The 26,835-nt window shown below is 37.8% G+C and overlaps 1 protein-coding gene and 1 pseudogene across 1 annotated transcript in view; one reads left to right on the top strand and one right to left on the bottom strand.

Moving 5' to 3' along the window:
- FILIP1 (filamin A interacting protein 1) overlaps positions 1 to 26,835 on the top strand; it is a 282,762-nt gene that overhangs the window by 47,345 nt on the left and 208,582 nt on the right. The window lies entirely within an intron of this gene.
- Positions 2,822 to 13,323, bottom strand: LOC132674248 (high mobility group protein B1 pseudogene; annotated as a pseudogene).

Below are 26,835 nucleotides of genomic sequence, written 5' to 3'. Positions count from 1 at the left end.
TTGTTGAAATTTGGCTATTGTTGAAAGTGCTGCTATAAACATTGGGGTACAAGTGCCCTATACATCAGCACTCCTGTATCCCTTAGGTAAATTCCTAGCAGTGCTATTGCTGGGTCATAGGGTAGATCTATTTTTAATTTTTTGAGGAACCTTCACACTGTTTTCCAGAGTGGCTGCACCAGTTTGCATTCCCACCAACAGTGCAAGAGGGTTCCCGTTTCTCCACATCCTCTCCAGCATCTATAGTCTCCTGATTTGTTCATTTTAGCCACTCTGACCAGTGTAAGGTGGTATCTCAGTGTGGTTTTGATTTGTATTTCCCTGATGAGGAGTGACGTTGAGCATCTTTTCATGTGCCTGTTGGCCATCTGGATGTCTTCTTTAGAGAAGTGTCTATTTATGTCTTCTGCCCATTTCTTCACTGGATTATTTGTTTTTTGGGTGTGGAGTTTGGTGAGTTCTTTATAGATTTTGGGTACTAGCCCTTTGTCTGATATGTCATTTGCAAATATCTTTGCCCATTCTGTCGGTTGCCTTTTAGTTTTGTTGTTTCCTTTGCAGTGCAGAAGTTTTTTATCTTCATGAGGTCCCAATAGTTCATTTTTCTTACAGAGGGATTTTAACTAAACAAAAGAAGTATAGAATGTTTTGGGGTAGGTGAAAGAGATTCTTGAATAGATTAAAGTTGGCTACTGGTTAAGAAAACAATACAAATTCCTGTACTGTTTGTGCTCATGGTCATTCTCTGGATCCTATACAACATAAAGTCTAAAGTTGGAGAGGGGAATGGAAGATAATGTTATACTGTACTGCTTTGGAGCTTTTGGTTGGGGATATTAATCAAAAGGTAATAAAATCAAGGTAACCTGAATAGAGCCTTTGTACTCAAAACTAATTCTGACAAAGAGGAGGACAGAAACTTTGGGAGGCGGTACATGATGTACAAGTAGCTAAAGGGTGGCAGGGTATTGTTTGTGGAAGTAATTCTCAGAAGAATAAAGAGTTGATGAATTTGAACTTGTATTACTTTTTAAAAATTTTTTATTACAAAAATTTTTAATGCTTATTTATTTTTGAGAGACAGAGAGTGAGACAGAGTGCAAGCAGGGGAGAGGCAGAGAGAGAGGGAGACACAGAATCTGAAGCAGGCTCTGGGCTCAGAGCTGTCAGCACAGAGCCCAGTGCAGGGCTTGAACTCACTAACTGCTAGATCACGACCTGGGCCAAAGTCGGATGCCCAATTGACTGAGCCACCCAGATGCCCTAAAACTTGTATTACTTTTGAAAAAAAAAAGGAAGAGAGGGGAAAAAAAGGAGCTGAATCAGTATCCAAGTTTTGTCACCTTTTGGCACTCTGGCCAGAAAGTGTAAAAGACTCTTAGGAATTTCTTTAGAGTAGATGGTAAGGCTTGACCTGTCCCAAGTGGATAGAAGGTTGGGGAACTGGAGGTTTGTAATATCTGTAATTATTTTCTATCCTCATCTCTGATTGATTGAATGTTGCCACCAGGGACATTAATTCCTCTGCCCTTTTGGCCTGTGCCTGTGTGTGGATTGAGCAAACTTTTCAAACTTTAGAAAGCAGTGGGCAGAAAAGTAGAGAAACATGGGGCTGGTGGTTGAGGAGGGGTGGATTCAGCATGCACAGAAGTTTCTATCACAGCTGAAAATGAAATAAGAAGAGGGACAAGGGGGTACCAAAGTATCTCCTACAATAGCTTAAGTGGGTGATTCCATCCTGTGTTCTAGGAGTGGGAATATGATTTAACTGGAAAATCAAAATATTGCATTCTCCCTTCCCCCAAAATATTACATCTCTGAGGTGATTGGTTAGGAATGGGCATGTCACCCATTTACACTAAACAGAGTCAGAAGTTTTGTTTGTCTACAGTGAAAAAGAAGCTTTCTTATTTGTTGGACAAGAAGCAGTAGAACAGTAAGCTTAGAGATGCTGATTGCCATCTTGCTATGAGGTGGAATAAATCTCCATGTAGAAAGCAACATACAGGAAAGAAAAGTTGAGAGATGGATCAAGAACAGGTCATATTGACATCATTTGAGTGTGGAATCCAGAAAGAAGGCCTTAAGTCTCATTTACATAGTCAGGAATTCCCTCTTCCTCCTCGCTCACTTTTCCCCATTCGCAACTCAGTTTTCATTGCTTATAGTAGAAAGAAACATGACAGACACAGAATCTTTTCCCAGTTGGGTAGGGCTTTAAAGAATGAATGAGAGGTCAAGAATGTCTGTTAGTAGAAAGGAGACCATCTTGTAACTATGGGAGCTGGACTTTTTCTGTCAATCAATTAAGTCAAGACCCTGCTGAGTTGTAAAATCTATTCTTGTCCACCTGCAAATTTCCTTCCCTTCCCTCTAGCTGTAGCATCAGGTCATTTGATTGCCACTTGGATTTTTTGTTTCTGGTCCTTTTTTGTGGAACTTGACTGTGCATTAAAAAATGTTTATTACATTTGTCTACTATTTCTAAATGTTTGTAGCAGAAAAATTTTCTGTTTATCTTATTTTGCTGAGACCATTATTTTTCTCTTAATAAAAATTTGTATTTATTTAGAAACATTCAAAATGTCAACAAAATAGCTGCAACATTTTTTTGTAATTACAAAGTGGTATTCAGTTAATAGAACAACAATTATTTCACATAAGCTGCATCAGAGACAACTGAAGATCAAAAAACTACCATCTCCCTACATAAGTAGTTTCTACCATGTACCAGTAAGAACCTGCTTTAAATTTCCATACTGATTTTAACCCCTGTACTGTACCAAAGTTAGTGGTTGCTGAAAATACATCCAGAACAGGGCTACCTAAAGACACACTTGGTAGTGTGTTAACTATACAAAAAAGGACACTGTACAGTTTAAAAACAAATCTTACACAGCCTTACATTTCAATTTTTTTTCTTTAAAAGGTATTAGTTGTGTACAAGGGGGTTAAATGTTTTGTAGACAAGAAAAAAAAAAACTGCACTAGAACCAACTTATTCATCATCATCATCTTCTTCATCTGCATTTTCTTCATCTTCTTTCTCCTCATCTCCTTCATCTTCCTTGTCTTTCTCCTTTTCTTTCTTCTTCTTACTTTTTTTGGCCTTGATGACTTCCATTTTTGCTGCTGCATCAGGTTTTCCTTTAGCTCAGTATGCAGCAGTATCTTTTCCATAGTTTTCTTCAGCTTAGCAGCCTTCTTTTTGTAAGGCTGCTCGTCATCTGTTGCAGTGTTATTATTCCACATCTCTCCCAGTCTCTTTGCAATGTCACCAATGGATAGGCCAGGATGTTCTCCTTTGATTTTGGGGTGATTCTCAGAACAAAACAAGAAAAAGGCCAGAGGAGACCTCTTGGGTGCCTTGGGATCCTTGAAATTCTTTTTTGTTTCCCCTGTAAGGGGGGCAGGTAATAAGTTTTCATTTCTCTTTTGTAATGGGCCTTGTCTGCCTTTTTCATGTCTTCTTTAACTTTTCTTTCTGTTTAGCAGACATAGTCTTCCACCTCTCTGAGCACTTCTTAGAAACTCTGAGAAGCTGACTGAAGCATCTGGGTTCTTCCTCTTGTGCTCCCCCCAGAGTTTGCATAAATAATGCACATGATGGGCATTGAGGAGGGCACCTGTTGGGATGAGCACTGGCTGTTGTATGGAAACCAATTTGACAATAAATTTCATATAAAAAAATGCATATGATGACATTCGCCTCTTGGCTTCTAAGGATCTCCTCTGTCCATGTTTATTTTCCTCAGTGAGGCACAGTCACCAGGTGCCTGTCTGGCTCTCACTTGCCACAGCACTGTCTCTATACAACTCATTGTATACTGCAATGGCTATGAGACCACTATTTATTAATTGATTTATTCATTCACTTTGTAGTAGATGCCACTGATAGCCTCTTCACATCCCCTTGGCTCAACTAAATTCACCTACAGCAGCACACAGTTTTTGACACTATGTCTATCACTGTTTTTCTTTCTGAGCACTTTCCTCTGTACCAAAAGTGCTTGTTCCAGTGAAAGCAGAGGTGACTCTACCTTCCTTGTTCTCTGGTGGGATGCTTTTTGAAGTCTATTTTGTCCAATATTAATATAGCCACTCTAGTCTTCTCATGATTATTATTTGTATGGCATATCTTTTCCTTCCATTTCCTTTCAACCTGTGCCTTTATATTTAATGTATATCTCCTGTAGACAGAAGATTGTTGGGTCTTACTTTTTTATTCATTTTAGCAATCTGTGCCTTTTAATTGGAGTATTTAGTTCATTAACATTTAATGTAATTATTGATGTGGTTGGACTTAGGGATGCTATTTTATTATTTTCTGTTTGTGTTCTCTATTATTCCTCTGTTCTTCCTTGTCTGCCTTTTTTTGATTATTTGAATATTTAAAAAAATTTTATTTTAGTGCTGCTGGGTGGTTCAGGTGGTTAAGCATCCAACTTCAGTTTAGGTCATGATCTCATAGCTTGTGAGTTCGAGCACTGCATCACGCTCTGTGCTGACAGCTTGGAGCCTGGAGCCTGGAGCCTGCTTCAGATTCTGTGTCTGCTTTTCTTTCTGCCCCTCCCCCACTTGCACTCTGTCTCTCACTCTCTCTCTCTTTCTGAAAAATAAATAAACATTAAAGGGATGCCTGGGTGGCTCAGTCGGTTTAGCATCCGACTTCAGCTTAGGTCATGATCTCATGGTTTGTGAGTTCAGGCCCCATGATGGGCTCTATGCTGACAGCTCAGAGACTGGATCCCACTTCAGATTTTGTGTTTACCTCTCTCTCTGCCCTCCCCCTGCTCACACACTCTCTCTCTCTCTCAAAAATAAATAAACATAAAAAAAATTTAAATAAACATTAAAAAATGTATAAAAAATTTATTTTCTTATCAACTTTTTGGCTAGAACTCTTTGCATTATATATGTATATGTATATATATGTATATTATATATGTATATATATGCATATATATATGTATATTATATATGTATATATATGCATATATATATATATATATATATATATATATATATATATTATGTAAATAGGTCATGATATATAGGTATCTGCTTGACATAAAAATGTCAAAACCGGGGTGCCTGGATGGCTCAGTTGGTTGAATATTCAACTCTTGGTTTTGGCTCAGGTCATGATCTTATGGTTTGTGAGATCAAGCCCCACATTGGGCTCCAGCATGGAGCCTGCTTGGGGTTCTCTCTTTCTTGCTCTTTCTGCCCCTACCACACTTGCTGTCTCTCTCTCTCTCTCAAAGAAAATAAATTAAAACTTAAAAAAAATGTAGTACCCATGCAAATTTATAGATCCTTTTCAATCTTTTATGCTACAGATGTTGTAAGATTTACATCTACATATATTGTAAATTGCACAAGACAATATTATATTTGCTTAAGAGAGTCATTTTTTTAAATGTATGTTTATTTATTTTGAGAGAGAGAGAAAGCATGAGCAGGCGAGGGGCAGACAGACAGAGAGAGAGAGAATCCAAACAGGCTGTGCATTGTCAGCACAGAGCCCGATATGGGGCTCCATTTCATGACTGTGAGAACTTGACCTGAGCTGAAATCAAGAGTCAGATGCTTAGCTGACTGAGCCACCCAGGTGCCCCAATAGTCCTATGTTTTAAAAGAAGAAAAATAGTCTCTTATATTTATCTATAAGTAATCATTTCTGAAGCTCCTAATTTCTTCTTGAAGATTTGAGTTTCCACTGGTTTCACTTTTTTTTAGCCCACAAAAATTTAGTTTTGCTTTTTTTTTTTTTTGCATTTCTTGTAGTACAGTTCTTTCAGTTTTCTGTTACATGAAAATATCTTTATTTTAACTTTATACTTGAAAGACATTTTCAAGTATATCAAGAAAGATATAGACTTATGAATTGATAGTTTTTTTTTTCTTTCAGCACTTTAAACATTGTTTTACTGTCTTCTGATCTCTATAAGTTTCTGATGAGAACTCAGTTCATAGTCAAATAGTTATGCCCCTATTGGCAATGTATCATTGTTTCTCTGACTGCTTTAAAATTTTTCTCTTTATCATTGCTTTGTAGCAGCTTGCCTATGATGTGTCCGGGTGTGGTTTTCTTTGCATTTCTCCTGTTGAGCATCTTGAATCTGTAAATTTTTGTCCTTTACTAAATTTGGAAGATTTTGGCCATTATATTTCAAATATTTTTTCTCCCCTTCTCTTTCTGTGCTTCCCTTTGGGGATTCTGATTCATGTATGTTAGACTTCTGTTATTGTCCTAAAGTGTTTTGAGATTTGATAATATAAAACAAAACAATTTTTGTCCTTCAGATTGGATAATTTCTATTGACCTATCTTCAAGTTCACTTATTCTTTCTTCCAATGTGATGTTAAGCCTGCTCATTGAGATTTTATTTTCAAAAGTGCATTTTTATCAGTTCATGATTTTTCTTCTGGTTCCTTTTAAAAATAGTTTCTATTCTTTATGCTGCGATTCTTTGTTTTTATTAATACAGGAATATTCTCTTTTATTTCAATGAGCAGAACTACAAAATCTGCTTTAAAATTCATGTCTGCTAATTTGAACATCTAGATCATTTTGGGATTGGTCTTGGTTAATAATCTTGTCTGTTGAAAATGGGCCACACTTCTCTGATTTTTTATAAATTGAGCAATTTTGGATTATATCTTGGACATTGTAGAATGTTATGTAGTGAATACTCTATATTTCTCCAAAGATTGTTAATCATATTTTTAAGTGGAAAATTAACTGGCCAAATTTAAACTGTAAACACTTTTTTCTTGGGCAGCAGCTCAAGTTTTTGTTCATTCCTTTTGTCCTTAGCTGAGGTATTGGATTCCGCCCCATTCATGTGTGGTTCAGAGACTTGGGCAGAGTTTATAAATGGAATTCAGGGCTCTTCCTTTCTGGTTGACTTATTTGTCCCAACTTACCAGGATCTGTGGCTGCTCTAAATTGCATCCTCTGATTTTCAGGCCAGAAAGACTGTTTTGTATTAGATTTTAGGCACACTGTTTAGTGCTAATGTTACCCTGCCCTCAGGATAAAATCTATAATGATGGGAAACTCATCTCTTTTGAACCTTCTTCCAAGTTTTGATTCTTCTAAAATCCACTTGTTCACTTTTTTGGTTCACTTTCCAGTGACTTTGCTTTTTTTTTTTTTTTTTTTTTTTTCGGTCTGGGGTTTGTTGTTGTTATTTGTGAAAGGGTTGGGCCTTATAGGAACTTACTTGACCATCTGATACATATTCCACATATACCTATCTTTGTGGGATTGAGCCCATTTCCCCAAATAGTAACCTAATCATTTTATTCACTTTTCTCATTCTCCACCTCATTTCCCCCACTTTGTTACATGTGCTTCCTAAACTACCCACACCAAGTCTTTATCTCAGGGCCTAATTTAGAGGTGACATAAATTAAAACTCACTAATTTATTAAATTATTTGGTCATTCACATTATTTAATTTAGTCCTCCCAACAGCCATTAGAAGTACAGTGAGAAGAACTTAAGCATTATCTTTATTATATATGTGACTGAGTTCCAGTGAGATTATATTATGCCTATGATACTATATTCAGTAAGTGACGGAATCTAACTTCAAAGCTAAATGTGTCTGATTCTAGAATTTTACAGCATTGTGTGTTTCGGATTAGTTACTTTACCTCTCTTATTCTCATTTTCTCATATGTAAAATGGGGATAATAAAGTATGCTAACACATAGGATTATTGTGTTGGTTAGATGAGATATTGTGGATATAGGACATAGTACCTATGAAATAATAGTTATTATATCAGTTGTCTTTCACTATGTGATAAGCAATCTCAAATTCTCGGCAGTTCACAATAATAAATATTTATTTCTTGTTCAGGTCCATACTGTCAGCTACTGGTTGGATGTTGTGATTGTTCTACAAACTGCAGGCTGAATTTCCTCCACATATCTCCTTATTTTAGGACCTAAACTAAAGGAAAACTTTATGCACAACATGCTTTTCTGAAGGTGGAGGGCACAAGAGCTAGGAGACTTTTGGAATATTGCAATTCCTTTAAAAGCTTCTGTTTGGAAGTGTTACATACCAACTATTTCATTGGTCAAAGCAAGTCAAACCCCAAAGTCCACACGGGTGGGGGTGGGGGAAACATTTTATTAACAAAGGAGGGAGTGGTATACACTTGCATTTTCCGACAGCTGCAGTAGAAGGTGAATCATAAAAAGACATGGCAAGGGTAGAAGAGAGTATTTTATTAAATACCAAAAGAAGAGTTCATACAAAAGCTGCTATGGGCATTCAGACAGAGCTAATGTGTGAACCACAAGGACTAGGAAAGGTGTTATGAATGAGATAGGGCTTGAGCTGGGTGTTGACAGATGCTTAGGATTTAGACAAAAGTCATTCTAAGCAGTTGTAGCAGGATGAGCAAAGTACAGAGGTGGACTAGTTTGGCCTTGTTATTGGGGGGCTTTTGGTGGAAGCAATCACTAAAGGTGGGCTGGACAGCCTGGCTGTCAGGCAAAAGACAAAAGGAAGACTTTTGGAAATTTTGAGCAAGATTCAGAATTCAAAGTTATGTTTCAGAAAGATTGGCCTGGCTATTCTGTAGGAGGGAAGTTGGATAGCAGGGAGTATTTTTCCAGCATTATACACAGCAGCTATTCTTCTTTCTTCAAAGTTGTACACTGGCTTTGTGAGACAAGTATATAACAAAAATGTGGTGAGCATGACAAATATTTCTTCAATGCAGACTTGACTCCCACTAGTAAGAAAATGAAGATTGCCTTACTTGTTTTTCTCCGAATCTTCTGTTTGACCAAATAAAGAGCATGCTTTGGTAAGAGACATTACTTCCCACACAAAAACATAGAGTAACATGTCAGATAGACTGGATGGATGCACTATGCAACTTTGCAAACTGCATGAAAATATTTGTGCACTATCATTTTATTTTGCTTTTGAAATAACCATGGAAAGACAATTTGACCACAATTTTCTGTTTTGCACTTAAAAAGAAAGAAACAATTTTGAAAAATTTCCATCATTGAATTCCTTAGCAAAACACAATGCCCAGAAGCTTTTGGAAAGCAGTGACAGTGGCTGTGGTAAGATCCCTACCTATTATTATTTTTCTATTTTTATTGTTGTTTTTGACTCGTTAATGGCCTCTGATAAATATTTGTTGTATTAAAGTTGCTTTATTCTGGATTTGAAAATTAGTAATAGGTTCAGATGAGATTATTTGATTTTCAAAATTGGATTTTTGACTTACCTAAGTGAAAAAAAAGTGATGTATGTGTTACCAATCACCTAGAAATTAAGATTTCTCTTCAGATCTATTGGGTCACCATTCTTTATGCCATGAGAATAAATACCTTCATAATTAATATGATATGGAAAGTAGGTGTCACAGGGGAAAAGCACTTTAAAAAACTTTATAGATTAACATCTGCAATCTTTGAGCGTAGAATTGAGGGAGAAGGCAGAGACTGAACATTTATTTAGCTTTTTCTTGTGCAGGCACTGCATTAAGTGTTTTACTCATTTATTGTGGTGGTAACTCTGTAAAGCCTTTATTATTGTTCCCATTTAACAAATGAGGAAACTCAGGTTCTGCAAGGTGAAGGAGACTGCTCATGACTTCACAGCTAGAGGCAGGTAAAGCCGGTACTCAATGTGTGGGTTTGACCCTGTGACCAATCCCTTTCCACTGCATGTTTTCCATATTGCCCTTCTCTCTTATTTCCTAATCCTGTGTAGGGACTTGGGTTCCACCTAGAGCCTACAATATCTATTTTAGTTAGTGGATGGTTTATGGTGTCAGTGATCTTGATTTTTATTATTCATATTAAGAATATTGAATTAGTACCGTGAACCAGAGAATTACATTTATAATTTGGCACTTAAAATATTTACTTATTATAAAAACAATTTTATTATAGCAACAATAATCAGTATAAAATGTTTGAGGGGCGCATGGGTGGCTCAGTCAGTTGAGCGTCCGACTTTGGCTTAGGTCATGATCTTGCGGTCTGTGAGTTCGAGCCCCATGTCGGGCACTGTGCTGATAGCTCAGAGCCTGGAGCCTGCTCAGATTCTGTGTCTCCCTCTCTCTCTGCCCCTCCCCCGCTCATGCTCTGTCTCACTCCGTCAAAAATAAATAAACATTAAAAAAATTTAAAAAAATCTTTGAACACTACAGTAAATAATCTCCTGTTTGTCCATGTTCTCTTTTAGTTTTTGTCTATATGCATACACGGTTTGGAAACAGTTGTGTTCTTTAATTAAACATTTTAGGGCACCTGGGTAACTCAGTAGGTTGAGTGTCCAACTTTGGTTCAGGTCATGATCTCATGGTTCATGGGTTCAAGCCCCACATCAGACTCTGTGCTGACAGCTCAGAGCCTGGAGCCTTCTTTGAATTCTGTGTCTCCCTCTCTTTCTGCCCCTCCCCCATTCACGCTCTGTCTGTGTCTCTCTTGAAAATAAATAAACATTAAAAAAATTTTTTAAGCCATTTTAATAACTATTCCACTAAATGGACATATTATCATTCAGTAAAGCATCCCTAGATTATTTAAATTTTAGGTTGTTTTCAATTTTCTACTATACTGCAATTAGCTTTTAAATTAAGATATGGCTTTCTTTATTTCATTATGATTTCTTTAGGATATATTTCTAATAGATATTAAGTTGAAGGGCAGCAGAATGAAAAATTAATACAGAATGTTTTATTTAAACAATATTTAAGCTTACTTGAATTGGAAACCACGCTGAAAGTGTAATGTTGAAATGCTGATTGTGTCAAGGGTCTCCAAGACCAACCTCAGATTTGATGATTTGCTAGAAAGGCTCACAGAACTCAGAAAGGTGTTATATTCATGGCTATGGTTTATTACAGTGGAAGGATGAAGATTAAAATCAGCATTGAGAAAATACACATGGCTGAAGTCCAGGAATGAGCTTCTAGGTGTTGTCTTCTAGTGTAGCTGTAGTTGGATGCTCTTTTCTCCCATCAATGACGTGTGACATGTGCAAAGTAGTGAACCAGGGAAACTTTCCTGAGCCTTGGTATCCAGTATTTTTCTTTGGAAAATTTATATGGGGATCCAGCCTCACAAAGGCCAAACTGATGCAACATGGCCCAAGGCCTGAGGTGTATAAAAGCCCTCTCATCTGGCAGGATATCCCAAGGCAGAAGTTATTTTCCAGGGCCATCGAGGGATTGCCCTTTCTTTGGAATGGGCAGGGTTGAGTAACAACCCAAGCCTGCTGAATTAACCTTTTACTGAATAGGGATGTAGAAATATTTCAAGAAACAGGATTTAAAAATCATGGTATTATAATGTTAAAGGAGATTAATTATTAGTCCAAATTTTACTTTTCACAGACTGGGTAGCTGTGGCTCAGAGCAGTTAAATTATTGACCCATCACTCTGCTAGTTAGTAGTAACAGACAAAATGCATAAGGATTAAGTGGGAGGTTTTTAATTATCTAAAACATTTTGGAAATGTATACTGTTAAACATTTTTCCTATTAAAATTCTACCCTATTTGTTCTCAGCTTTTAGAATGTAGAAATAATGCCTGTGGTGCTTCTTTCTTTCTTTTTTAAAAAAGAAAAAAAAATCTAACATTTATTTATTTTTGAGAGACAGAGACAGAGTGTGAGTGAGTGAGGGGCAGAGAGAGAGGGAGACACATAATCTAAAGCAGGTTCCAGGCTCTGAGCTGTCAGCACAGAGCCTGACATGGGGCTTGAACTCATGAACCATGAGATCATGACCTGACCCAAAGTCAGATGCTTAACCAACTGAGCCACCCAGGTGTCCCTGTGGTTCTTATTTCTAATGCAGCTATCTGTGACCCACCTTTAGAGATTCTCATTTGATAAATTTGGGTAGGACTCAGGATTTTGCATTTTTAACAAAGTACCCAGATAATTTCTGATGTTGGTGGACCTAGGACTACACTTTTATACACTGATGACTGATAATCTTCCCACAACCCAAATTAAATCATGCCATTGTGTGTTTGTTTTTAAAGCTGGTGGCTCTCCACTTTCTACCTAATAGGTACCACTTTCTTCTGCCTGATGTTTCACTATTTTACTAACTTTCACAATATAGCCCCAAGTACCTTTTCTCTCATTATTCCCTGGAACCTTACCAGAATTGAGTTTGTACTACTTCCTGAATAGTTCGTATGCATTTTTACCTTTATAATTTGTTCCTGTTGTTTACTCACTGTAGTTATTACCTCTTTCTTTTGTTTTTGTCTGCCTGGTGTTCCTTTTCACCTTCATCTTAGGGAATCTGCCCTTATCTTGCTCCATGTGGTTGGAGGGGTTGGGGGTAGGCAGGCAGGAGTGATAGGGCTGTCAGCTATGTGTCAGCTTACTAGTGGACAGTGGGGTTGCACGTGACCCAAATCTGGCCAAATACAGCGTTCTGACCCTCAGGCCAGGTTTTGTTTTTTGTCTTTTTTTTTTTTTTTTTTTTTTAACATGATCTGATCTGGGACAATTAGTAACCTTCTATGTGATATTACATATGGAAACTAAAAGGGAGGTCCTCTGTTTTCTTTAATGTTGTTGAGCTGAGTAGTAGTTCTGGAGTTTCCGTGGCTGTATCCAACCTCTGTGACATGAAGGAAATCTGTCTCTAAATAGAAACACAGAGACCCTCATACAAAGAGAGGTACAGCCAAAATATGAAGAGAAATAGTAAACATAATCTGAGTTCTATTCCAGTGGTACCTGAGACCTGTTTCAAGTCTCCACACCTGCCCTTTCCAGCTATATGAACTAACAAATCCCTGGTTCCTATTTTTGTCCAACCATTGTTTAAAAAATTTTTTTTTAATGTTTATTTATTTATTTATTTTTTAATTTTTTTTTAACCTTTTATTTATTTTTGAGACAAAGAGAGACAGAGCATGAACGGGGCAGGGGCAGAGAGAGAGGGAGACACAGAATCAGAAGCAGGCTCCAGGCTCTGAGCCATCAGCCCAGAGCCCGACGCGGGGCTCGAACTCACAAACTGCAAGATCATGACCTGAGCCGAAGTCGGATGCCCAACTGACTGAGCCACCCAGGTGCCCCATAACCATTGTTTTTTTTTTTTTTTTTTCAAACAATACGAATTTATTATTTTACAGTTCTGTAGGTCAGATATCTACTGTGAGTTTCACTGAGCTAAAATCAAGGTGTCATTAAGGTTGCATTCCTTTCTGTTAGCTCTAGGGAAGAATTCTTTACCTTGCTCATTTAGATGGTTGGCAGAATTCAGTTCCTTGTAGGTGTGGATCGGAGCAGTCACCATTCCCAGCTGGCTATCAGCTGAGGCTGTTCCAAGCTTCTGTAGCTGTCCATGTACCTTGGCTCATGAACCCCTCCATCTTCAAAACCAGCATTTCTTCCTTCTCCTTTGCTCAATTTTAAATTTAAATTTGAAATTTGTAATGATTGAGTTACATATGCATTTCCTCATTTAGTATGTTCTTCTTGGTTCATCTCAAATGGGAAGTAGGACTGCTTGGCATATAGGAGTTGCTCAATAAATGTATTAATGGAAACCACTATGGATTGTATACTTTAGATTTCACAGCTTTTGCACTAAACATTTGTTGAATTTGGACAAGCCACTGAATCTCTGAATCAGTTTTCTCATCTACAAACTGAGGAGGTTTAGTTAGGTGATTTCTAAGGTCATTATTAACTCAAAATCTTTTCATTTAGATATGCAATTTTGGGGGCACCTGTGTGGCACAGTCAGTTAAGCGTCTGACTTCGACTCAGGTCATGATCTCACAGTTTGTGAGTTCGAGCTGTACTGGTGGTTCAGAGCCTGCTTGGGATTCTCTCTCTCTGCCCCTCCCTAGCTGTACATAAAATAACTTTTATAGCTGTTTTTGCTTTTTTGGGTATGATCAAGATTCATACATCATATTTTGTTGCCATGTCTCTTTAAATCTAGAACATTCCTTCTACCTTGTTTAGTTTTTCATGACATTGTAAATGTCTCACATTATGAATTTGTATTATGATTTCCTTTTGATTAGGTTTAAATTAAATATTTCTGGTGAGGCTGAATCATAGTTGATGTGTACTTACTACATGACATCAGGAAGCTCAGTAGGTCAGTTTGTCTTCCTACTGGTGATGCAAAATATATAATCATTTGGTTAAGGGCAGACTGCCAGATGGCTCCTTTCTGAAGGTATATTCTCTTTGAAATTAGTAAGTATTTCATAGGGTACTTAGAGACCATGTGAATATACTGTTTCCCATCAACCTTTAAGCAATAGTTTTATCATCCATTAATGATTCTCACCTAAATCAGTTATTAGGCTATGGAAGATAAAGTGATTAGTTTAAGAAAATTCTTTCACTCCTTTGTAATTATTAGTTGTCATTCCTCTATCAAGAAGAGTTTTTCGGGGGTTCCGGAAGATGGCGGCGTAGGAGGACGCGGGGCTCACAGCGCGTCCTGCCGATCACTTAGATTCCACCTACACCTGCCTAAAGAACCCAGAAAACCGCCAGAGGATTAGCAGAAGGGAGTCTCCGGAGTCAAGCGCAGACTAGAGGCCCACGGAAGAGGGTAGGAAGGGCGGCGAGGCGGTGCGCGCTCCACGGACTGGCGGGAGGGAGCCGGGGCGGAGGGGCGGCTCGCCGGCCAAGCAGAGCCCCCGAGTCTGGCTGGCAAAAGCGGAGGGGCCGGACAGACTGTGTTCCGACAGCAAGCGCGACTTAGCGTCTGGGAGGTCATAAGTGAACAGCTCTGCTCGGAAAGCGGGAAGGCTGGAGGACAAAGGGAGGGAGAGCTGCTGAGCCCCCGGACGGCAGAGCTCAGCTTGGCGGGGAACAAAGGCGCCAGCGCCATCTCCCCCGCCCATCCCCCAGCCAAAATCCCAAAGGGAACCAGTTCCTGCCAGGGAACTTGCTCGCTCCACGCAAACACCCAACTCTGTGCTTCTGCGGAGCCAAACCTCCGGCAGCGGATCTGACTCCCTCCTGCTGCCACAGGGCTCCTCCTGAAGTGGATCACCTAAGGAGAAGCGAGCTAAGCCTGCCCCTCCAGCCCCCGTGCACCTTGCCTACCCACCCCAGCTAATACGCCAGATCCCCAGCAACACAAGCCTGGCAGTGTGCAAGTAGCCCAGATGGGACACGCCACCCCACAGTGAATCCCGCCCCTAGGAGAGGGGAAGAGAAGGCACACACCAGTCTGACTGTGGCCCCAGCAGTGGGCTGGGGGCAGACATCGGGTCGGACTGCGGCCCCGCCCACTAACTCCAGTTATACACCACAGCACAGGGGAAGTGCCCTGCAGGTCCTCACCACGCCAGGGACTCTCCAAAATGACCAAACGGAAGAATTCCCCTCAGAAGAATCTCCAGGAAATAACAACAGCTAATGAACTGATCAAAAAGGATTTAAATAATATAACAGAAAGTGAATTTAGAATAATAGTCATAAAATTAATCGCTGGGCTTGAAAACAGTATACAGGACAGCAGAGAATCTCTTGCCACAAAGATCGAGGGACTAAGGAACAGTCACGAGGAGCTGAAAAACGCTTTAAACGAAATGCAAAACAAAATGGAAACCACGACGGCTCGGCTTGAAGAGGCAGAGGAGAGAATAGGTGAACTAGAAGATAAAGTTATGGAGAAAGAGGAAGCTGAAAGAAAGAGAGATAAAAAAATCCAGGAGTATGAGGGGAAAATTAGAGAACTAAGTGATACACTAAAAAGAAATAATATACGCATAATTGGTATCCCAGAGGAGGAAGAGAGAGGGAAAGGTGCTGAAGGGGTACTTGAAGAAATTATAGCTGAGAACTTCCCTGAACTGGGGAAGGAAAAAGGCATTGAAATCCAAGAGGCACAGAGAACTCCCTTCAGACGTAACTTGAATCGATCTTTTGCACAACATATCATAGTGAAACTGGCAAAATACAAGGATAAAGAGAAAATTCTGAAAGCAGCAAGGGATAAACGTGCCCTCACATATAAAGGGAGACCTATAAGACTCGTGACTGATCTCTCCTTTGAAACTTGGCAGGCCAGAAAGGCTTGGCATGATATCTTCAGTGTGCTAAACAGAAAAAATATGCAGCCGAGAATCCTTTTTCCAGCAAGTCTGTCATTTAGAATAGAAGGAGAGATAAAGGTCTTCCCAAACAAACAAAAACTGAAGGAATCTGTCACCACGAAACCAGCCCTACAAGAGATCCTAAGGGGGATCCTGTGAGACAAAGTACCAGAGACATCACTACAAGCATAAAACATACAGACATCACAATGACTCTAAACCCGTATCTTTCTATAATAACACTGAATGTAAATGGATTAAATGCGCCAACTAAAAGACATAGGGTATCAGAATGGATAAAAAAACAAGACCCATCTATTTGCTGTCTACAAGAGACTCATTTTAGATCTGAGGACACCTTTAGATTGAGAGTGAGGGGATGGAGAACTATTTATCATGCTCCTGGAAGCCAAAAGAAAGCTGGAGTAGCCATACTTATATCAGACAAACTAGACTTTAAATTAAAGGCTGTAACAAGAGATGAAGAAGGGCATTATATAATAATCACAGGGTCTATCCACCAGGAAGAGCTAACTATTATAAATGTCTATGCGCCAAATACCCGAGCCCCCAGATATATAAAACAATTACTCATAAACATAAGCAACCTTATTGATAAGAATGTGGTCATTGCAGGGGACTTTAACACCCCACTTACAGAAATGGATAGATCATCTAGACACACAGTCAATAAAGAAACAAGGGCCCTGAATGATACATCGGATCAGATGGACTTGACAGATATATTTAGAACTCTGCATCCCAAAGCAACAGAATATACTTTCTTCTCGAGTGCACATGGAACATTCTCCAAGATAGATCATATACTGGGTCACAAAACAGCCCTTCATAAGTTTACAAGAATTGAAATTATACCATGCATACTTTCAGACCACAATGCTATGAAGCTTGAAATCAACCACAGGAAAAAGTCTGGAAAACCTCCAAAAGCATGGAGGTTAAAGAACACCCTACTAACGAATGAGTGGGTCAACCAGGCAATTAGAGAAGAAATTAAAATATATATGGAAACAAACGAAAATGAAAATACAACAATCCAAACGCTTTGGGATGCAGCGAAGGCAGTCCTGAGAGGAAAATACATTGCAATCCAGGCCTATCTCAAGAAACAAGAAAAATCCCAAATACAAAATCTAACAGCACACCTAAAGGAAATAGAAGCAGAACAGCAAAGACACCCTAAACCCAGCAGAAGAAGAGAAATAATAAAGACCAGAGCAGAAATAAACAATATAGAATCTAAAAACACTGTAGAGCAGATCAACGAAACCAAGAGTTGGCTTTTTGAAAAAATAAACAAAATTGACAAACCTCTAGCCAGGCTTCTCAAAAAGAAAAGGGAGATGACCCAAATAGATAAAATCATGAATGAAAATGGAATGATTACAACCAATCCCTCAGAGATACAAACAATTATCAGGGAATACTATGAAAAATTATATGCCAGCAAATTGGACAACCTGGAAGAAATGGACAAATTTCTAAACACCCACACACTTCCAAAACTCAATCAGGAGGAAATAGAAAGCTTGAACAGACCCATAACCAGCGAAGAAATTGAATCGGTTATCAAAAATCTCCCAACAAATAAGAGTCCAGGACCAGATGGCTTCCCAGGGGAGTTCTACCAGACATTTAAAGCAGAGATAATACCTATCCTTCTCAAGCTATTCCAAGAAATAGAAAAGGAAGGAAAACTTCCAGACTCATTCTATGAAGCCAGTATTACTTTGATTCCTAAACCAGACAGAGACCCAGTAAAAAAAGAGAACTACAGGCCAATATCCCTGATGAATATGGATGCAAAAATTCTTAATAAGATACTAGCAAATCGAATTCAACAGCATATAAAAAGAATTATTCACCATGATCAAGTGGGATTCATTCCTGGGATGCAGGGCTGGTTCAACATTCGCAAATCGATCAACGTGATACATCACATTAACAAAAAAAAAGAGAAGAACCATATGATCCTGTCAATCGATGCAGAAAAGGCCTTTGACAAAATCCAGCACCCTTTCTTAATAAAAACCCTTGAGAAAGTCGGGATAGAAGGAACATACTTAAAGATCATAAAGGCCATTTATGAAAAGCCCACAGCTAACATCATCCTCAACGGGGAAAAACTGAGAGCTTTTTCCCTGAGATCAGGAACACGACAGGGATGCCCACTCTCACCGCTGTTGTTTAATATAGTGCTGGAAGTTCTAGCATCAGCAATCAGACAACAAAAGGAAATCAAAGGCATCAAAATTGGCAAAGATGAAGTCAAGCTTTCGCTTTTTGCAGATGACATGATATTATACATGGAAAATCTGATAGACTCCACCAAAAGTCTGCTAGAACTGATATATGAATTCAGCAAAGTTGCAGGATACAAAATCAATGTGCAGAAATCAGTTGCATTCTGATACACTAACAATGAAGCAACAGAAAGACAAATGAAGAAACTGATCCCATTCACAATTGCACCAAGAAGCATAAAATACCTAGGGATAAATCTAACCAAAGATGTAAAAGATCTGTATGCTGAAAACTATAGAAAGCTTATGAAGGAAATTGAAGAAGACATAAAGAAATGGAAAGACATTCCCTGCTCATGGATTGGAAGAATAAATATTGTCAAAATGTCAATACTACCCAAAGCTATCTACACATTCAATGCAATCCCAATCAAAATTGCACCAGCATTCTTCTCGAAACTAGAACAAGCAATCCTAAAATTCATATGGAACCACAAAAGGCCCCGAATAGCCAAAGTAATTTTGAAGAAGAAGACCAAAGCAGGAGGCATCACAATCCCAGACTTTAGCCTCTACTACAAAGCTGTCATCATCAAGACAGCATGGTATTGGCATAAAAACAGACACATAGACCAATGGAATAGAATAGAAACCCCAGAACTAGACCCACAAACGTATGGCCAACTCATCTTTGACAAAGCAGGAAAGAACATCCAATGGAAAAAAGACAGTCTCTTTAACAAATGGTGCTGGGAGAACTGGACAGCAACATGCAGAAGGTTGAAACTAGACCACTTTCTCACACCATTCACAAAAATAAACTCAAAATGGATAAAGGACCTGAATGTGAGACAGGAAACCATCAAAACCTTAGAGGAGAAAGCAGGAAAAGACCTCTCTGACCTCAGCCGTAGCAATCTCTTACTCGGCACATCCCCAAAGGCAAGGGAATTAAAAGCAAAAGTGAATTACTGGGACCTTATGAAGATAAAAAGCTTCTGCACAGCAAAGGAAACAACCAACAAAACTAAAAGGCAACCAACGGAATGGGAAAAGATATTTGCAAATGACACATCGGACAAAGGGCTAGTATCCAAAATCTATAAAGAGCTCATCAAACTCCACACCCGAAAAACAAATAACCCAGTGAAGAAATGGGCAGAAAACATGAATAGACACTTCTCTAAAGAAGACATCCGGATGGCCAACAGGCACATGAAAAGATGTTCAACGTCGCTCCTTATCAGGGAAATACAAATCAAAACCACACTCAGATACCACCTCACGCCAGTCAGAGTGGCCAAAATGAAGAAATCAGGAGACTATAGATGCTGGAGAGGATGTGGAGAAACAGGAACCCTCTTGCACTGTTGGTGGGAATGCAAATTGGTGCAGCCGCTCTGGAAAGCAGTGTGGAGGTTCCTCAGAAAATTAAAAATAGACCTACCCTATGACCCAGCAATAGCACTGCTAGGAATTTATCCAAGGGATACAGGAGTACTGATGCATAGGGGCACCTGTACCCCAATGTTTATAGCGGCACTCTCAACAATAGCCAAATTATGGAAAGAGCCTAAATGTCCATCAACTGATGAATGGATAAAGAAATTGTGGTTTATATACACAATGGAATACTACGTGGCAATGAGAAAAAATGAAATATGGCCTTTTGTAGCAACATGGATGGAACTGGAGAGTGTGATGCTAAGTGAAATAAGCCATACAGAGAAAGACAGATACCATATGGTTTCACTCTTATGTGGATCCTGAGAAACATAACAGAAACCCATGGGGGAGGGGAAGGAAAAAAAAAAAAAAAAAGAGGTTAGAGTGGGAGAGAGCCAAAGCATAAGAGACTGTTAAAAACTGAGAACAAACTGAGGGTTGATGGGGGGTGGGAGGGAGGGCAGGGTGGGTGATGGGTATTGAGGAGGGCACCTTTTGGGATGAGCACTGGGTGTTGTATGGAAACCAATTTGACAGTAAATTTCATATATTAAAAAATAAAAAAAAATAAAAAAAAAAAAAAGAAGAGTTTTTCTTCCTGTCAACATTCTCCCCACCTCTTTTACCTCTCTATTTCTTTTGTGTGCCATTAGGGACTCTATTTTTAACTTGACTTTTTAATCCTTTACTGTTTTTGGTCTTCTTTGATGCTCAGATTATCCCAGATTTAGCTAATGGAAGCCTCTTCTAATCAAGACATGCCCTCACTAGTCTTTGAGCATTCCTTGCCTTGTGGTGTAAGAGGTTCCAAGTTCACTTTATATTATCTCTGCCCTAGACCTGGAACCAGCTACTTCTCTTTTTTTAGAGTGAAATGGTATTTAGATTAACATAGTCTAAGCTCCAGGGATGCTCATTACCAATGATACAATCATTGTTTCTGGCCTTTTCAGTAGAGAGAGCTAGGAATTTCTTTTTAAGAAGAATTATATCCTCGATTATACTGAATAGTACATCCAATAATATATCCTGAATAATACAACCAATTCAAATTTAAGACTGTAGGGTTTTTACTAAAAGCTTCTGTCTTACATTTTTATTTCTTTTCCTCCATGCCAAGAACCTTGGTTCTCAGTGACACCAGGAATGAAAGAATTAGCATATCGCATAGTCATTGGCTTTATCCTGAATAACAATTTCAGAATAATTTCATATTGTCTACAATATGATTACTGAAAAGAGTTACTTTTTTTTTTTTTTATTTTGCAGTTCTTTTCATCCTTAGGGTATATTTCTGTAGAGATATGCAATCACATTTTATTTTTAAAACTTACTTGGAAAAATTCTTTTCTATGTGATTGTAGCTCCAATTGGATATACTTTTATTTTTATGGACTAAGAGATTGCTTTGTTTTAATTTAGTTTTTAAAATATTACAAATTTAACATTTTAGGGTTTAGCTTTGCTTTTGTTTAATATATATGCTTGCCATATATATATATATATTATATATAAAAAGTTATATGTAACTTTTTTATACTGAAAATCTTGGATCATAGTAACAATAATACGTTATTTACAGTATCCTACAATAGAATAGTTTTAGAGTTTTAATACAATATGACTACTAAGAGTAGTATAGTAAGTAAATATTTCTTTTCTTTTTGTTCATAGAATATATCCCACTAAGGATGTATAGTAGGGGCACCTGGTGGCTCAGTTGGTTAAGCATCCAACTTCTGCTCAGGTCATGATATCGCGGTTTGGGAGTTTGAGCCCTGCATTGGGCTCTGGGCTGACAACTCAGAGCCTGAAGCAGGTTTCAGATTCTATGTCTCCCTCTCTCTCTGCCCCTCCCCCACTTGCACTCTGTCCTGTCTCTCTGTCTCTCTCTCAAAAATAATAAAAAAAACATTAAAAAAATTTTTTAAAGCATGTATAGTAATGTGTTCAAAAGTTACTTGAATTAATTATTTTTTCTGTTTGGTTATATTAAATATACTTTGATATATTTGGGTCCATGTATTTGTGTTTATGGCCAATTTAATTTTTTTTTCTTACTGTCATTTAATTTTTGATTATGTAAAAACATTTATATGATTCAAAGGTTGAAACTATGTGAGATGGTGTGCTCACAGAATGCCACTCCATCCTTATTTCTTCCATTTCCCACCTGTCTTCTAAAGGTAAATGTCTTCATTATTTTGTTTATTCTTTATTTCCTGTTTTTGGCAAAACAAACATGTATTTCTGTTTCTTTCTTACACAATAAGGAGTATAGAATAGACATTTCAGACTTTGTCATGTTTACTTATCAACATATGGTGGAAATAATTTCGTAGTAACTCATAGAGATCTCTCTTATTTTCTTTTTTATGCTCAAATGGTACTCCATACTATAATTTATTCAACCAGCCTCATAAATAAGTATTGGATTATTTCTGATATTTTTCTATTATAAATAATATTGTGATTCATGATTTTATGTATGTGTTGCTATATATATAAATTTGCCACAATGTAGTTCTTAACTTAAAAAATATCTGGATACTAAATTTTTTTATTGAATTGCATGGAACTGAGTGAAAAAGGAGCTATTTGTACCCTTAGTTTGTCTTCTGGGGAATGGGACAATGGCATACTCTTAGCAGAGCCCATGAATCAAAGATTCTGCAGATGGACCAGTTCTTGCCTTGTTTTAAAACAAACATGTAGACTCTACAGTTGCTTTATCTTTGTCACATATATTGTGTTCTTAGTGTGTTCAACACAATGTACTTTCTCAGAGATGAAGAAGAAATAATTCTCACCTTTCAAGAACAAACAATCCTTTACAAAATGACCTGGCTCAGTTTACAATCACCTGGAGAGCTTTTAAAATTTACTGATTCATGTTGCCCCATTCCAGACCTATTATAGCAGATTTTCTGGGTTTGGGCCTCTGTCATTTTTTAAAAAACACTCAATATGATTCAAATAGCATTCAAGATTGAGAACCACTGATCTAGAGGCAGCTGTGACTGCAGCTATAAATAACAGGGTAGACATCACAAAATGTGAAGAATGTGTAGAAAATGCAGAGTCTCTCACGCTGGGAATATTTGGACATGAACATACAGGATTTGAACTAGTATGAAGAGGATGAATATGAAATAAAGATATTATTGTGTTATGAGGTTCAGGATGCTACAGTCTTTGAGTAGTTGATCTATCTGGCAAATAATGTCTTATTTTAATTTGGCAATCTGGAATGCCAGGCTCGTGCAAGGGTTTTCTCAGGCCCAGGATCAAAGGGAAATCCTGCTGTATGGAGGCAGAGAGCCACCAGGTGGCACTCAAGCACAATTCATCAATGTTAAGAACAACCTGTTCATTTGATGAAGCAAATGATTTTGTTGAAAAACAAATGTATTAATTTTAAGAACTTTTTTCTTCAGATGTAAATGAGGCCTAACGTAGAACCACAAACCCCATTGTTAAAATCCATTTAAACTAACATGAAATTCTATTACTTACCTGCCATGAATACATATTTTTTCTCTTGCATGTTATAAACAAGAGATATGATTTAGTAATTATTTTATATATTATTGACCAGATGCTTGAAAATATGTATCAACAAATGCTGCCTGAAAATCTCTGTCAGAAAAATGTCCAGAACTTCTGTGCAAAGAGGAACTATAGACAGGGTTACTGAATTGTTAAGATGCACCTCTATCTGGGATTTCTCTGGGATTTTTCACCCCAGGGGCTGTCCCACTTTGTAAATCCCTTCCAAACATATGGAAAATGATAAAGATGAGACTATTTTACTTTTATAAAAAGATCATATTTTTAGTTCCAAAGTTGACTTTTTATAAATACTTTAAGATAGCTTTTGAACGTATTTAAGAAAAATGTAGTTTCCATATGTAATTAAAATCTTTCAGATGCATGCTAAATTAATACTATCACAGAAAGTACCTACTATGGTCATTGTAAAGCATAAAACCAAAATTACACCATCTCTATTGATATAAATTGCTGTATCTCACTGTTACTGCTCCTAACTTTCTCTTTTAAATAGAGACTGTGTGATTTTTATTCAGTTAATATTTTCCTTGTTTTATGTTTTTATAATGGAAATTTAAAACATATATAAGATGAGAGAAAATAATATAATGAGCCCATTCATGCTCATTTTCCACCTTCAATAATTATCAACATTCTGCACTGCTGTTTCATCGATACCCCCAAACTTATTTTCTCCAAAGTATTTGAAGCATTGTAAAGCAGACCCAAGAGATTGTGTCATTCTGCCTGTAAATGCTTGTTTATATCACCAATAAATGAGAACTTAAAAAAACAATAATAATCACAATACTACTATCCCATTACTGATACTCTTTTTTTTTTTTTTCAACGTTTTTTATTTATTTTTGGGACAGAGAGAGACAGAGCATGAACGGGGGAGGGGCAGAGAGAGAGGGAGACACAGAATCGGAAACAGGCTCCAGGCTCCGAGCCATCAGCCCAGAGCCTGACGCGGGGCTCGAACTCACGGACCGCGAGATCGTGACCTGGCTGAAGTCGGACGCTTAACCGACTGCGCCATCCAGGCGCCCCATTACTGATACTCTTAATGTTTAACTTTGTTTTAAAACTCAAGCAATATAACATTCTCAATGAAATAATATTTAAGTCTTGAGAGCTTAAAATGAGGATATGTTATGGAATGTTGAGTATTTTTTTTTAAATAGGCAAAATTAATTTTAAGATGAAATATGTTTGGTATATATATCTTCTACATTTCACGACTTAATTAAACTTTATGCAACCTCATGTGTGAGTCATTAGAGAAATGAAAAGCGTGTACATTTCTGGAGACAGGCAAAGTCCTTTTATTTACATGTGTACATAAAATGTTATACACTTCATGAGGTAGATAAATATATTCCAATGTGCATATTTCTGTTTTATTGCTGTAGTCTGGATAAAAAGTTCTATGAATATGACTACATTAGCTACACTGTCTGCTGTGAGACTTAAGACTTTTTGATGCATGGCTCTGTTTATTCTGGCTTCCATTCTTCTTCAGACTTTATGTGATGTAATGTTCCCTATAAAAATCTGACATCAATAAGGGTAGGAACTGACTCATTACATTTTGTGAAGATAATAAGTGTTTTGGGGCTTTTAGTTTCTCCTCCATGCCTGTCCTTATTGACATTAGCTTCACTTGAAACAGGCATGACCACAGGGTTCGTTTACCTCAAATAACCAAAGCTTACGTTCATGTTGCAAAGTTCAGCAAAGACCAGGAGAGAAATGCAATTGCCTAGGCTGAATGTAAGTGACACTGCATATCCTTTCAGGGAAGTAATGTTTAGATTATATCTAGTGGTGGTGAAGAGTAAACAGCTTTTTTCTCTGAGATCTCCTAACACTTCCATGCTATTTCCAACATTCTATTAACCTGGTATATTGCCCGTGTGTGACAACTTTGCAGGGTGTTTCCTGGCAGACTGTTAACTTAAAATCTAAAAAGAATGCACAGATTAAATTGCTAATACAATACATGGTAAAGAAACTGTCATTTCCTTAAATTTTCATGATCCTCTCTGTGTGCCTGCTTCCTATAGAATTAGTCTTAAGAGTACTTGCATTAGGGAGAGTGTAGGAAGGTTAACTCTGTCTCATCAAATATCTCAAAATTTATTTGTTGACTGACTTCTGAAATCCTAAAACCAAAATTCTATTAATTCCATAGGTAGATTGATTAATTGTTCAGATACAAAAATTCCTGAGCCCCAAGCCTTATGAATTATTTATGTCATGATGTGTATTCACCTACTACCGTTTTCTCTATTAAAGTCTTGATAAGGAAGTGAGTAGAGCTAAGTTGCCAAATGAAAGAATCTATACAGACTCTTAAGAAGTAGATTTATTCAACCAAAGTAGCTCTGGTGAGGATTTGACTAATTTAAATAGGGCTACATAATATGTGTTAGCAAGCAGCTGAAAATTGCTTTTTTTTTTCCTGTTCAGGCTTAAAAAATGTCTGTTTAACAACAAATGTTACCAGATGTCTTTTTTAAAACACAAAATATTATAGGCTAATGTAGAATATATTTTGTCTAATTTCCCTGAAAATATACCATCCAATCATAAAACTTCCAACATCATCATCTACTGAAAGTTGAATCAATAGATAATTAGAAAACTTCCAGTTCTGGTAGAGCCTAGTATATTGGAACGTGCAAAAACTTATGAGTGAGATAGTCCTGAGTTCCAACTAATTCTAGTTCTGACACTCACCTTGGTCAAGTTCCTTACCTCTCACAAGTTTTATTTCTTCATCCATAAAAATAACATAATACTATCTAATAATAAAGACTATATTGAAAAAATTGTTTTGGCTGGGCGCCTGGGTGGCTAGTGGGTTGAGTGTAGGACTCTTTAAAAACAATTTTTTTTTTAAGTTTATTTATTTTGAGAGAGAGAGAGACAGAGTGTGCTAGGTAGGGGTAGGGGCAGAGAGAATCCCAAGCAGACTCTGTCAGTGCAGAGCCCAATGTGGGGCTCAAACTCACGAAATGCAAGATCACAACCAGAGCCAAAACCAAGAGTCAGACACTTACCGACTGAGCCACTCAGATGCCCTGGGGTCTATCTCTTGATTTCAGCTCAGGTCATGACCATAAGGTTGTGGGATTGAACCCTGCATCAGGCTCCGTGCTGAGCATGGAGTCTATTTGGGATTCTCTCTCTCTTATGCCCCGCTCCCCAACTCGTTTGTGTTCTCTCTCTCTCTAAAAGAGAAAAAAGAAAAAAGAAAAAGAAAAAAAAGAATTGTTTTAGCTGAGATGGTGAATATGAAGTAGCTGGCTATGTTAATTTGGGTTCTCACAGGCAATTCCAAGGCAATGATTTGAGTGAAATTAGTTTATTTGGGAAGTTCAGAAATATGGTAGGGAAGTAGAGGCAAGTGACTGAGTGACTGGAAGACAGCCAATAAAGAGTGCATAGATAAGCCAGGTACCACAA

Source organism: Panthera onca, chromosome B2, assembly GCF_046562875.1.
Source record: "Panthera onca isolate mPanOnc1 chromosome B2, mPanOnc1 haplotype 2, whole genome shotgun sequence".
Lineage (NCBI taxonomy): Eukaryota > Metazoa > Chordata > Mammalia > Carnivora > Felidae > Panthera > Panthera onca.
Note: the sequence above shows the minus strand (reverse complement) of the source record. Positions and strands in the feature narration are given on the sequence as shown.